Raw genomic sequence first — 13144 nt, forward strand, 5'->3', positions numbered from 1 at the left:
GGCGCACCAGAGGGGCCACCACCAGCTGCTCCAGCACCGGGGAGGCCTTACCAGGTAAGTGCCAGCACTGTCCCCTGCCTGGGGGGGAGGCGGGGAGGGAAACCAGGGACTGCGTGCATGGGCCATGCCTCCCACGGATCATGCAGCCACCTGTGCACATGCGAGCACGTGCCATGCCACCCTTGGGCAGGTGGCTCCAGCTGCGTGACACCCATTGGCTGTGGCCCAATAGGCACATGCATGTGTGAAGAGACCTGACATGCTCCCGACTCCGGGGTAGGACCCAGCAGGGTGCTCTCCCTTCACACGCCCCCTCTACACAGAGGCAGGGGACATCTCCCCCCCGCCCCGCCCTGGCCACACTATACACAGCATAGGAGCATGCGGTCTTGGGGCAGTCTTGGGGCAGCTCCCAGTCCTGGGGAGAGCCAGACATCCTGACCATGGCCTCTGTACAAGCACAACAGCTCTGACAGTGCAGGGCACAGTTGCCCTCACGTCGCGGGGGGAGGGGTCTAGGCATTATCCACTGTGTCCCCAGGGAGAACTGACCACTTCTCTTTTTTCTCTACAGCTGCACCAGCTGCTCGTGCAGGGCGCACCACCCTGCCCGGGACATGCTCCCACGCCCGCGGCCTGCTCCGGACCACCACCACGGAGCAGGAGTACTGGGACCAGCACCTGGGGTCCCTGCGAGCCCTGCACCGCATCATGGAGACCTGGATGCAGGCAAACCTGCAGCTCCACTGAGAGCAGCTGGCTGAGGACCGAGCCAGAAATGCAAACCTACGCTGCTGCAGAGCATGGTGCCCTGTGCCAGTCCTGTGCCTGCTGCCCCCCCAACAACTGTCCCTCCTCCCACTCCTGCCCCCCCACCTCACCTCATCCTCCTCAACCTCTACACCCTCCTCCTCAATGTCCACACACCCCACCTCAACCTCCGCACCCTACACCCCATGCCCGGGGATGCTGAGGCCCCCTCCCTCGCCATGCTGGGAGGCGGTTGGCCCAGTGAGACCCCCTTCCCTGATCCTTGAGTTTCCCCTCCCCCTCCTTCCCCTTGCTTCCCTGTTCCAGCTCCCTCCTTCCAGTTTTCCCCCTCCCCTCTCCCACCCTCTCTCTTCTCCTCTCCCACCTCCTTTTCCCAGTCTCCCCAGAGGTTAATCCCCCCCCCCAGTTTTTGTTAAATAAAGAGAGTTTCTATTTTTGAACACACGTGTCCTTTATTTTTTACATCAGGAAGCGGGGCTAGAGAGGGGTAAGTGGAAGGAGGTGAGGGAGGAATGGGACACGAGCCCCCTGATGGGGAGGACTGGGGTGGCTCTGCAGGCTTCTCGGGGTGGAAGCTCTCCTGCAGGGCCTCCTGGATCCTGACAGCCCCCCGATTGAGCCCCCCAGATGGCACCTGCGGCAAGTGCAGCCGGGCTGATGGCCAAGTGCTGTGATGTGTCGAGTGTGGGCACTCGGGGCACTCCAACACAGGACTGAAAGCAAGCGGGGAACCCTGAGAACTGTCTGTCCAGGGTGGGGGTCAGGTCCCTTTAAGCACAGCCCTCGGTTAGCTTGAGGCAGCAGCTCCACACTCTTAAGTCCTAACCTGATGCCGTGCCGGCACTGGTTCCGGCCAGCCTTAACTTCGGTTCAGGGTCCACTCAGTGTGGACATGCTATTTTGAATTAGCAAAACGCTAATTCGAATTAGTTTTTAGGTCTAGATGCACTAATTCGAATTATCTTAGTTCAAATTAACTAATTCGAATCAAGTTAGTTCGAATTAGTGCTGTAGTGTAGACATACCCCCTGACATCTGTTGGCAGACGAATACGGCAGTACAGACAGTCCAGGAAGTTTTTGGAGAATGTTGGGGATAACTTCTTGGTACAAGTGCTGCAGGATCCGACCAGAGGCTGTTCGCAGCTTGACCTGCTTCTCACAAACAGGGAGGAGCTAATAGGGGAAGTAGAGGTGGGTGACAACCTGGGAAGTAGTGATCACGAGATGGTAGATTTCAGGATCTTGACCAAAGGAAGAAAAGAGAGTAGTAAAATACACATCTTGAACTTCAGAAAAGCAGAGTTCGACTCCCTCAGAGACCTGATGGGCAGAATCCCCTGGGATGCTAACATGAAGGAGAAAGGAGGCCAGGAGAGCTGGCAGTAATTTAAAGAAGCCTTATTGAAGGCACAGAAAGAAACCATTCCAATGCGTAGCAAGAGAAGCAAATATGGTAGGAGACTGGATTGGCTTACCGGGGAAATCCTTGGTGAACTTAAGCAAAAAAAGGGAGCTTACAAAAGGTGAACACTTGGACAGATGACTAGGGAGGGGTATAAATGTATAGCTCGAGAATGCAGGGGAGTTATCAGGAAGGCGAAAGTGCAATTAGAATTGCAACTTGCAAGCAATGTGAAGGATAACAAGAAAGGTTTCTACAGGCATGTCAGCAAGAAGAAGGTGATCAGAGAGTGTGTGGGGCCGCTACTGGATGAGGGCAGTAATCTAGTCACAGATGATGTGGGGAAAGCTGAAGTACTTAATGCTTTCTTTGCCTCTGTCTTCACGGAAAAGGTCAGTTCCCAGACTAATGCACTAGGCAACACAGTATGGGAAGAAGGTGGACAGCCCTTGGTGGGTAAAGAACAGGTTAGGAACTATTTAGAAAAGCTAAACGTACACAAATCTATCAATCCGGATGTAATGCATCCAAGAGTACTGAAGGAGTTGGCAAATGTCATTGAGGAGCCTTTGGCCATTATCTCTGAAAACTCATGGAGATCGGGAAAGATCCCGGATGATTGGAAAAAGGCAAATGTAGTGCCCATCTTTAAAAAAGGGAAGAAGGAGAATCCAGGGAACTACAGACCTGTCAGTCTTACCGCAGTCCCTGGAAAAATCTTAGAGAGGATCTTCAAGGAATCCATTTTGAGGCAGTTGGAAGAGGGGAAAGTGATCAGGAATAGTCAGCATGGATTCATGAAGGGCAAATCGTGCCTGACCAATCTTATTAGCTTCTATGATGAGGTAACTGGCTCTGTGGAGATGGGAAAGTCAGTGGATGCGATATACCTTGACTTTAGCAAAGCTTTTGATATGGTCTCTCACAATATTCTTGCCAGCAAGTTAAGGGAGTATGGATTGGATAAATGGACTGTAAGATGGATAGAAAGCTGGCTAGAAGGTCAGGCCCAGTGGGTAGTGATCAACGGCTCGATGTCAGGTTGGCGGTTGGTTTCTAGTGGAGTGCCCCAAGGATCGGTTTTAGGATCAGTTTTGTTCAACATCTTTATTAATGAACTGGATGAGGTGATGGATTGCACCCTCAGCAAGTTTGCGGATGACACTAAGCTAGGTGGAAAGGTAGATACACTGGAGGGCAGGGATAGGGTCCAGAGTGACCTAGACAAATTGGAGGATTGGGCCAAAAGAAATCTGATGAGGTTCAACAAGGACAAGTGTAGAGTCCTGCACTTGAGACGGAAGAATCCCAAGCATTGTTACAGAGTGGGGACTGAATGGCTAAGTAGCAGTTGTGCAGAAAAGGACCTGGAAATTACAGTGGATGAGAAGCTGGATAAGAGTCAACAGTGTGCCCTTGTAGCCAAGAAGGCTAATGGCATATTAGGGTGCATTAAGAGGAGCATTGTCAGCAGATCCAGAGAAGTAATTATTCCCCTTTATTCGGCTCTGGTGAGGCCACATCTGGAGTATTGTGTCCAGTTCTGGGCCTCCAACTACAGGAAGGATGTGGACACATTAGAGAGGGTCCAGCGTAGGATGACCAAAATGATTAGGGGGCTGGAGCACATGACCTATGAGGAGTGAATGAAGGATATGGGTTTGTTTAGTCTCCAGAAGAGAATAGTGAGGAGGGATTTGATAGCAGACTTCAGCTTCCTGAAGGGAGGTTCCAAAGAGGCTGGAGAAAGGCTTTTCACAGTAGTGACAGATGGCAGAACAAGGAGCAATGGTCTCAAGTTACAGTGGGGAAGGTCTAGATTGGCTATTAGGAAAAACTATTTCACTAAGAAGGTGGTGAAGCACTGGAATGGGTTACCTAGGGAAGTGGTAGAATCTCTAAAAACCTAGAGGTTTTTAAATCTCAGCTTGACAAATCCCTGGCTCATTTAGTTGGGATTGGTCCTGCCTTGGGCAGGGGGCTGGATTCGATGACCTCCTGAAGTCTCCTCCAGCTCTATGATTCTATGAGCTGGTGGGAGCAGCTTGCACAGGGCCACTCTCTCTGTGCCCATCTGCATACTCTGGTGCAGAGCATGCTGCCTCCTTCTGCTCCAGCCTCTGCTGCCTCCCCAGTGATCGCTTTCCCTCCCACTCCCTCTCTCCCTCCCACTTCCCCCTCCACACCCTCCCTACACCCCCAGGGACATCGAGGCTCCCACACCCACAGGGCTGGAGCTGCTCTGACCCTGAGCCTCTCCTGGCCATCAGAGCTTTCTTGTGCAAAAGCACATGACAGTGTGGACGTACTCTTGTATAAGACCTTTTCCACAAGAACTCTTGAACAAAACAGTTTTTGGGCAAAAAGCCTGCAGTGTAGACATAGCCTTTGAGAAAAAGCTCCCAGGCCAGCTAAGAGCACAGGGGAGCAGACTGTTCAGCCTCTCGCAATCTCCATATAAGCCAGGAAAAGACAGTAGGGAGAGAGCATAGCTGCAAACAGAAATGGTGACATTAAAACAGGCAGAAAATAGAAGTGCAGCAAAGTAGCTGAAGCAGTAGCGAGGACACAGGCAAAGAACAGCGCTATTCCTCTTTCTTTCATAGTGTCTATGTCTACACTGCAGGCTTCTTGCACAAGAACTTTTTGAGCAAAAGTTCTTGTGCAAGAGCACGTCCACACTGCCATGTGCTTTTGTGCAAGAGACGTGCTTTTGTGCAAGAGCGCCCATGGCAGTGTGGATGCTCTATTGCACAAGAAAGCTCTGATGGCCATTTTAGCCATAGGGGTTTCTTGCACAAGAAACGTTCATTCCTGTTCCCATCCACAGTAGCCAAATTCCTTAGATTGAGAAAGTCAAGAAACACAAAGTGGAATTGAGCTAGAGAGGAAAAAAGGCAAAAAGCACCAATTCTCAAGGATTTGCAACAAGCTAGTCTCACACATTGAGATTTGAACTCAGATTGCAAGAGTCAAAGGCCTGAGTGCTGCCCTTTACACCATGGGACCCTCGCAGTGCCAGGATGCTGAGGCTCTCAGCTGGTAGCTCTGTGCTCCTTTCATCCCTTCAGCTGCTTCACTTCTCCACACCCTGCCCATCTTCCAAGAGAGGAACGCAAATGCAGACAAACAAAATTGCAAATGAAGCGCAAATGAAGCGCGGATTTGAATTTCCCGTGCTTCATTTCCATAATTGTGGACCACCGCTTTTCTAGAATAGCATATTTCGGGGAAACAAACATGGTCCCTGTGGGGTTATTTCAAGAAAAAACCCTTCCTTCAAAATAACTCTTACTCTTGATGTTATTCGGAAATAACAAAGAGCGCATCTTCAATGCGAGCTTTTATTTCACATAACATCAAGCTGGAGGACTTCTTACTCCAACATCCCTCATTTCACAAGGAGTAAGGGAAGCCAAAGGAGGAGGGTTTTCCTTCAGCTTATCCTAAATTGTGCTATGTTGACTTAATTGAAACACTGGAGGAACCTGAATTTAGCTTTAGCACTTCAGCATAGATGTGCCTTAAGGGACAAAGGTTTCTGCCAACCCTGGGATTGATGCAGGGAACCCTTTAAAGCATCCCAACTGGGCTATTTTGGCACATGTGCTTTTTATTCTGAGGCCGCCATTTCTCTCTCAGGGTGTTTTTCTCAGTAGCAGCACATAAGAAAGAAGCTATTGCAAGTGACCCTGTGAAGGATAAACTTAATTTGTTGTCAGTATGACCTCTGTGTGACCTGGATGCTAAGTCTGGTCTTTGTAAAGAGGTATGTGCTTGGACACAGGTATACAACCGGGAGGGGATAGGTGAAACTGGTTTGAACCTGTTGTAAGGCCTGAAAAGGGACTGTGAGGGGGAAGATAATGATTGGAGGAAATGTGATGCAAAGGGGCATGACCTGTTGTCAGCCGACGGTCAGGGCAGTGTGTGTGGGTGTGTCACATTATCGAATTTGGGGGAAGCTGCCAGATCGCTGCTGCACCCCTAGGTGAGGGTGTTGGCCCCAGAAATTGGTATAAAAGGGAGCCATGTGGGGTATTGAATGGGAGCTTATTGTTTGCTGATCTTATGTACGCTATTTATGTGAATGTATAATGTCTGTGTGTGTAGCTAGGAATCTGTAATCTGTGTGGAAGCTGAATATTTCTCTGAATGTGGTTAAGCATTGCTATGGACAGGCTGATTAGCCAGGCCCTGTGGGACAATGGCACTTGATGGGCCAAAGACACACCCAAAGAATGGGGGCTGTCACCTGAGAGCAGCCAGCAGGAAACACAGAGATTGGCCTCTGACCAGGTGACCTGCTGCATACAAGAAGAGGCCAGGAAGGAGGTATAAAGAGGCCATGCAGTCAATGCCATTTTGTTCTCAGCACTTCATCCCAGAGGCAGCACTGCAGGGATTGAAGAGCCCGGAAGACCTGTGAACCCATCCTGACCCTAGGATGTGCAACAAGAACTTTTAAACCAGCAGCTGTAACATCTCTGCTAGAGCCTGCATCGAGGACTGGGAGATTCGGTGCATGTAACGTACTATTCTTTAATAACCTTACTCTCATGCTTTTCTTTATTGTAATAATAAACCTTTAGATATAGATTCTAAAGGATTGGCCCAGCGTGATTTGTGGGTAAGGTCCAGAGGGTAAATTGACCAGGGATCTGTGGCTGGTTTCTTGGAACCGGACAGAACTTGTACGGGGTAGGTGGGATTGGGTGCTAGGACCCCCCCACCTGTGTATAGGCCCGGGGCCATCTGGGGCACGGATATTGCTGGGGTGTCGGAGGGGTTTTGCTCGGGAGGCTTCAGGCAGGCTGCTGAAGCGGTCTATGGGACTGGTTTGTGGCCTGTTTGGAGAGGTCACCAGTCTGGGGGCTGTAAGGAGCCCCGGATTTGAGCAATTCGCCCTGAGCGGATGCCCTCAGTTGTGCCCAGATACGGCCCGATCCGTCACAGGGTGTGTCTCCTAAGTCTTTAACTGCTAAGACACGAAGTCTCGTCGCAGTGGGCAGCCCAGAAGGCTGAAAGGAGTCCCGAGAGTTTAACGTCCGTGACTTTACTGCTAGGACCGAGGTCCCGTTGTAGAGGGTAGCCAAACAGGCTAACAGACGCCCCAGTGTGTAGGAAGAGCTTATTACACCTTAGATTTTAGCTGCTAGAACACAAAGTTCCTTCGCAGCGGGCAGCCTGGGAAGGCTGGAAAGGTGCCCCAACGGATTTTGTCACCTGGGAGTGACACAGATCCAAACGCCCAAGCTCTCCCTATGTCTGTCCCTTTATGACCGGCTGAAGTTCTTTTAAATTGTGCTTGGTTCTATTACAGCAACTGAAGGAGTCAGGTTAAAACTTAAACAGTTACAGGTTTATTAAAGGAACTTATAAATCATATGGTTACAATGGCTATTGCTCTATTTCTTAAATGCTAGCAAAATATAGATCTTAAAATGGTTACAGGAAAAAGGTAAAGATAGAAAATAGAAATAATGGTACCAAATGACAGCTTAATCTTTAAAGAGCTCTAACACTATGTATATACAGGCAGTCCCCGGGTTACGTACAAGATAGGGACTATAGGTTTGTTCTTAAGTTGAATTTCTATGTAAGTCGAAACTGGCTCCAGATTCAGCTGCTGCCACTGAAACTGACCAGGGACTGACTACAGGAAGCCAGAGGCAGAGTTGCTCTGCCCCCAGCTTCCTGGAATCAGCCTGATCAGCTTTAACAGCTGCTGAATCTGGAGCCTGGGACAGAACAGCTGGGGCGCTGCCCGGTAGGTTCCCACAGGACCAACCCGGCAGGACCCCAACTGCTCTACCCGAGGCATCCCGCAACAAAAGCCTGGTCTGCTGGGGGGGGGGGGGGCGCACTAGCTGCGCCCCCTCCCCCCCCAGCAGACCAGGGAGACCCGAGCAAAGCCGCCACCTGGGCAGCTTTGCTCGTTTGCCCGGGAGCAAAGCTGCCCAGACGGCGGGGGTCCTGCCGCCTGGGCGGCTTTGCTCCCGGGCAAACGAGCAAAGTCACCCAGGCGGCGGCTTTGCTCGGGTGTCCTTGGTCTGCTGTGGGGGTCCAGCGGCTTTGCTGGACCCCCCCAGCAGACATGGGAGCTCCGGGGCCAGAAAATCCCCATTCGTAAGTCGGGGACTGCCCGTATACTTAAACAAAGGACCACATCCAGGTACAATTTTTACCCCCTTCTGTGCCTCTCGACTCCAGCGTGTCAGGCCAGTGTCGGTCCCTCAATTCCTCGGAAGGACGAATACGAGGTGGGCGTCCCCTCTGGAACCTCGGGAGGTCAAACACCAAACCCGACCAGCAGATAGGTGGTAGATTGACACACAAAGCAAGTGTGCTGCTGGACTCATCTTTATACCCCTGGGGGCCCGTATTCTCTTTCTTATCTTAACAGGCCAAATTTTACTGGTCCGTTTTGTGGTGCCAGTTCTTACAAGCAGGTTACAAGTTAATTTACACTTGTAAGAGAGGAAGATAGCTAAATTAGGACTGCCGGATATTCTTGTTGGGCGGGAGATTCCTCCCCCGGTTATGTGTTCGTATCAGTATGGGTTAAGTCAAGGGCACGATGTACAGCCTTTTAATTTGACCATCCTCTTATCTCTGCTTACAGTTAGTCATGGTCACTGAGCCAGCATATCTAAACCTCTTGCTCCAAGGTTTTCAAAGGATATGCTGTTTTCCTGCTCTTATGTGCCCTGCATGGTTTCAAGCAGACAAAGATGGATGTAAAATGGGGGTTCACGTCTGGCTACACCTGTGTATGCATGCAACTATAAGTGGTCAGTGGGGAAAAGGTGATTTCCATGTAAGATAGTACAAAAGGCATTGCCTTTTGTTTGAGAAGTTGCAAAACTTTTCCTGAGAGTATCCTGGAGATTTTTGCCCTGGAATGCATTCCTGAATAAAGCTGGTTGCTTAAGAAGGGTGTCTGGAATGAATTGAGATGGGCTTGGACCCACATCTGAACCCTCGGATTAAAATTCTCCGTCACCTGCAAGGCAAGATGAGCTTTGCCTGCTCCCTAAGCCTGACTCCCTACTTTTCCCCCATTTCCTGTCTCCCTTCCTGGGCTGACCCAGTGGCCAAAAGGGACTGCAGCTGCCGATCATGGAAAAGTAGATGGGAGGCAAGGTGCTGGCAGCAAGGGATTCCAGCTGCCTCTTTGCCCTGGATCTGAGCACATCAGGCCAGCTGCCAATCATTTGGGGAGGGGAAGGAAGCAGGCAGGGCGGCCCACAAGGGAAGAGGCTCCGGTCACCTCTTTGCTGCCCCTCTCCAGGCTCGACCTGCAGGCTGACAGTCATTTGGAGACACAGGGGTGGGTAGGATAAGCCTTGGCAGAAGCTGCTCCCACTCTCAGCAATTGACTTGAACTGCAGAACCCATTTCCCTCACACCAATGTCACTGGGAGAGCTCCAGTCCCCTCAGCCTTGCCAGTGCCTCAAGTGAGTCTCTGTTTGCCCCCCTCCATCCCCATCAAGTCCCTGGAGGAGACCCAGTTCCCCTGCCGTAGCTTCCTGCTCCAGGGAGGGACATGGGTCTGGTGTCTAGCTCATCTTGCCTTGCAGGGCCACTTGCAATAGCTTCTCTCTTGTGTGCTGCTACTGGGAAAAACACCCTGAGAGAGAAATGGCGGCCTAAGAATAAAAAGCACATGTGCCAAAATAGCTCAGTTGGGAGTGCATTAGACTGAAGCTTTAAAGCAGTGGTTTTCAAACTTTTTGGGCTCCGGAGCCATTTACATGAGTAAAAATTTATGCGGAGCCCCAGCGGTCCACTGATTGTTTGTGTTGTACCTATCGAGGTTTCCAGTTTGTCATCCGCGCGGAGCCCCTGGAGATGTCTGACGGAGCCCTAGGGCTCTGTGGAGCACAGTTTGAGAAACACTGCTTTAAAGGGTAAAGATCTTACAGATAAAACATTAAAGTTTTTCATATTTTTCATTTTAAAAATATTTGAAACAGTTGTTCAATGTGCCCCAGGCCTGGAATTGTGCTGCAGCTGCCTCCCTCACTATGATCACTGGCTCCTTGTAGATGGGCCTTCTGTCTGGGTGCTGACAGGGGGGTGAGATGGTGGCGGGTAATGATGGGTAACAGGTGCCGAGGCTCATGCAGAGAAGCCAGCGCCTGCATCTTTGCAAGTGACCTCACTTTGGACACCTCAGCTTTTAGCAAACACTCCCCTCCTAACACCAGTGTTGGTGTTTGCTACGGAGGGGTCCACCCAGCTCCTGTCTGGGGAAGATGGCAATTTTGGGGGATTCTCGCCCAGTGATCAATCTCACAGCTGCCATTGCAAAAGGGAAGCATACTGGTTTTTTGCATTTGCTAGGAAGTATGCAAATTGTGACCCCCAGCTAGGGGGTCACAACCCCTGGAGTAGGAGACAAATGCCTTATCCATTAGGCCACTCACTAGGGCACCCAAGGCAAAAGCTACAGAGAGAAATTCTGTCTTTCAAAGACACCTTCCCCAACTTTTAGGTGCCTTATTGGAGCCCTTGGAAGGAGCCAGATACACAGGAAGGGCTGACCTCACCTCCGGCTCCCCCAAAGTTTGGGTCACCCCACACTAGCCATGGGTAAAACTTGATACCTTGACGTCTTGCCTCCCTCCCATAAAATGAGGTTTAAGGGTTATTTCAGAAGAAGGGTTTTCTCTCTAACTGCATCTTAACAGCGTATTTTATTTCGAAATAAGGTATTTCAAAATAGTGGCTATCCGCGATTATGCAAATGAAGCATGGGATATTTAAATCCCTGCTTCATTTCCAATTTTGGATGTCTACATTTGCATTCCTCTCTTGAAAGAGGAATGAAGTGTAGACATACCTCCAGAGACCAAGGGGTTTACAATCCAGATGATCAATGTTTGCCGCACTTCTCCCTCCCCCCAATCCAGCCAAACCTCAAGGCCAAATCTACAGTCACAGCAGCTGGGGGAGATGTGCATGTTAGAGGCTCTGCCCACTGAGCCGTAGCTTTGGCTACGTCTAGATTGCAGTCTTCTTGTACAAGAAGTTTTTTGTGGACAATGTCTTCCACAAAAACTTCTTGTTCAAGAGCACATCCACACTGAAAAAATGCATTGAAAAAGTAATGAGCTTTTGCACAAGACAGGGTCCACACTGCATGAACATTCTCTCAAAAGGAAACTCTGATATCTATTTACAGAATGGACTCTAGGGCACCTGCGCATTTTTTCATTGTCTCTTTTTGTGCAAAAAATCCCTGTTCTCTGTCCACACACGCCTTTTGGAGCAAGAGCTCTTGCTCAAAAAGGAGTTATTCCCCATAGAAAGAGAAATACCTATTGTGCAAAAACCTCTCTGTTCTTTTGATTCTTTTGCACAAAAATGTACTTGAGGTGTGGACATTCTGCAAGTTTTTGTGCAGAAACGTCTGTTTTTCCACAAAAACTCTGTAGTATAGACTAGTGTTTCTCAATTAGTGGTACAAATACCCTTAGGGGTACTCCAGAGAAATCTGGGGGGTACATCAACACAACTGAAACTTGGAAAAACTGAATTTTTGTTTTAAGTTTTAAAGAGCTTTATTATTTTTGGACTTTTTACACCCAAAAATTTCATTGCCTGCCCAGCTACAATTAAACAAATGTGTTGCAATGGTAGAAAAAAAAATTGTGCATCTGAAAACTGTAGGTCCTGGGGATATTTATATTTTTTTAAAAGGGGGGTACTGTATAAAAAAATGTTGAAAAACACTGTTGTAGACATAGCCTTTCTGTGCCCAGGGAGCCAGATGCAGCTGGGGGTGGAAGGCTGGAAGGGAATGGGGGAATGGCTGCACTTCAGGAGTCAAAGGTGTTGTCTGGAACCATAAAATAGAACAGTTTCATAAGCACTTCAGTGGAGGGCACCATGGCTTAGCTTGCTTAAAGCCCCTGCCTTATAAACAGAAGATCCTGGGTTCAACTCCTAGTGGTGCCTTGTTGTAGCCATTCCTCACATTGTTCTATATCCTTCTAGGACACAGGAGGAGGCCTCCCCTGGCCACTCATGGAACTGCTTGTTCAGGAAAAGGATGCTTGGAGGAGAGCATTGGAAAGAAGGAAACTACAAGCCTGGAGCAGGTACAGAGGCTTCTCTTACTGGCACTGGCAAGTCAGGGCTCTGAGTGCAATTGCTGGGATTGGAAAGCCAGTGCCACACGCAGCTGGGAGAAAAATCCCCAGAGAGGAGCCCCATGGCTCCAGATATGTACTGAAGAATGGTGGGAAGAGCAGACACATTGGCCAGGTATCACTGGGGGCTGCATCCCTCACCTCCACCGTATCTGGCAGGAGGCTTAGCCAGCTTAGCAATGGGGTCACTTTCTGGGACTTTCCTCCCAGATGCTCCACATGTTGCCATTGCCTGTCACAAGGGAAGGGAGAGAAAGTAACTCTCCATGGCTGCAGGAGCTGCACTCTCAGGATCTCTGGGTGCTGACATCCCCAGGGAATGACAAGGGTGCGTGGCACCGGCTCTCCTGTCCCAACAATTGCAGTCAGAGCCCCGCCTTACCAGTGCCAGGGGAGGCCTCTTTTGTGTCCCTGAAGGACATAGGAAAATGTGAGCCAAAACTACAACAAAGCTCGACTGAAGGTAAAGCTAACTCCAGCTACATATGGAGAAATGGTGGGGAGAACATTTGCCAGGCACCACTGGGGGCTGTATCTCCCATACTCTCCCACATCCTGACCCCTTACCCATAGCCCCCACCCATCAACACGCTTCCCCAACCCTCTGCACTGAGCCTCCAGCACTCTGCTCCATACTTTAACTTCTTACAGGTACTGTAAGAACCCCCTTCTGCCTTGAGTGTTTTTCCCACCCAAGGAGGGTGTCTTGCAGATCCAACAGTCTTACTTTCACCCATAGGAGCAGCTCCAGCATGCAGGGGGATTGGCATGAGCAGGACATTAGGGATTGGTAATGACATCATAACAG

Source organism: Pelodiscus sinensis, chromosome 31, assembly GCF_049634645.1.
Source record: "Pelodiscus sinensis isolate JC-2024 chromosome 31, ASM4963464v1, whole genome shotgun sequence".
Lineage (NCBI taxonomy): Eukaryota > Metazoa > Chordata > Testudines > Trionychidae > Pelodiscus > Pelodiscus sinensis.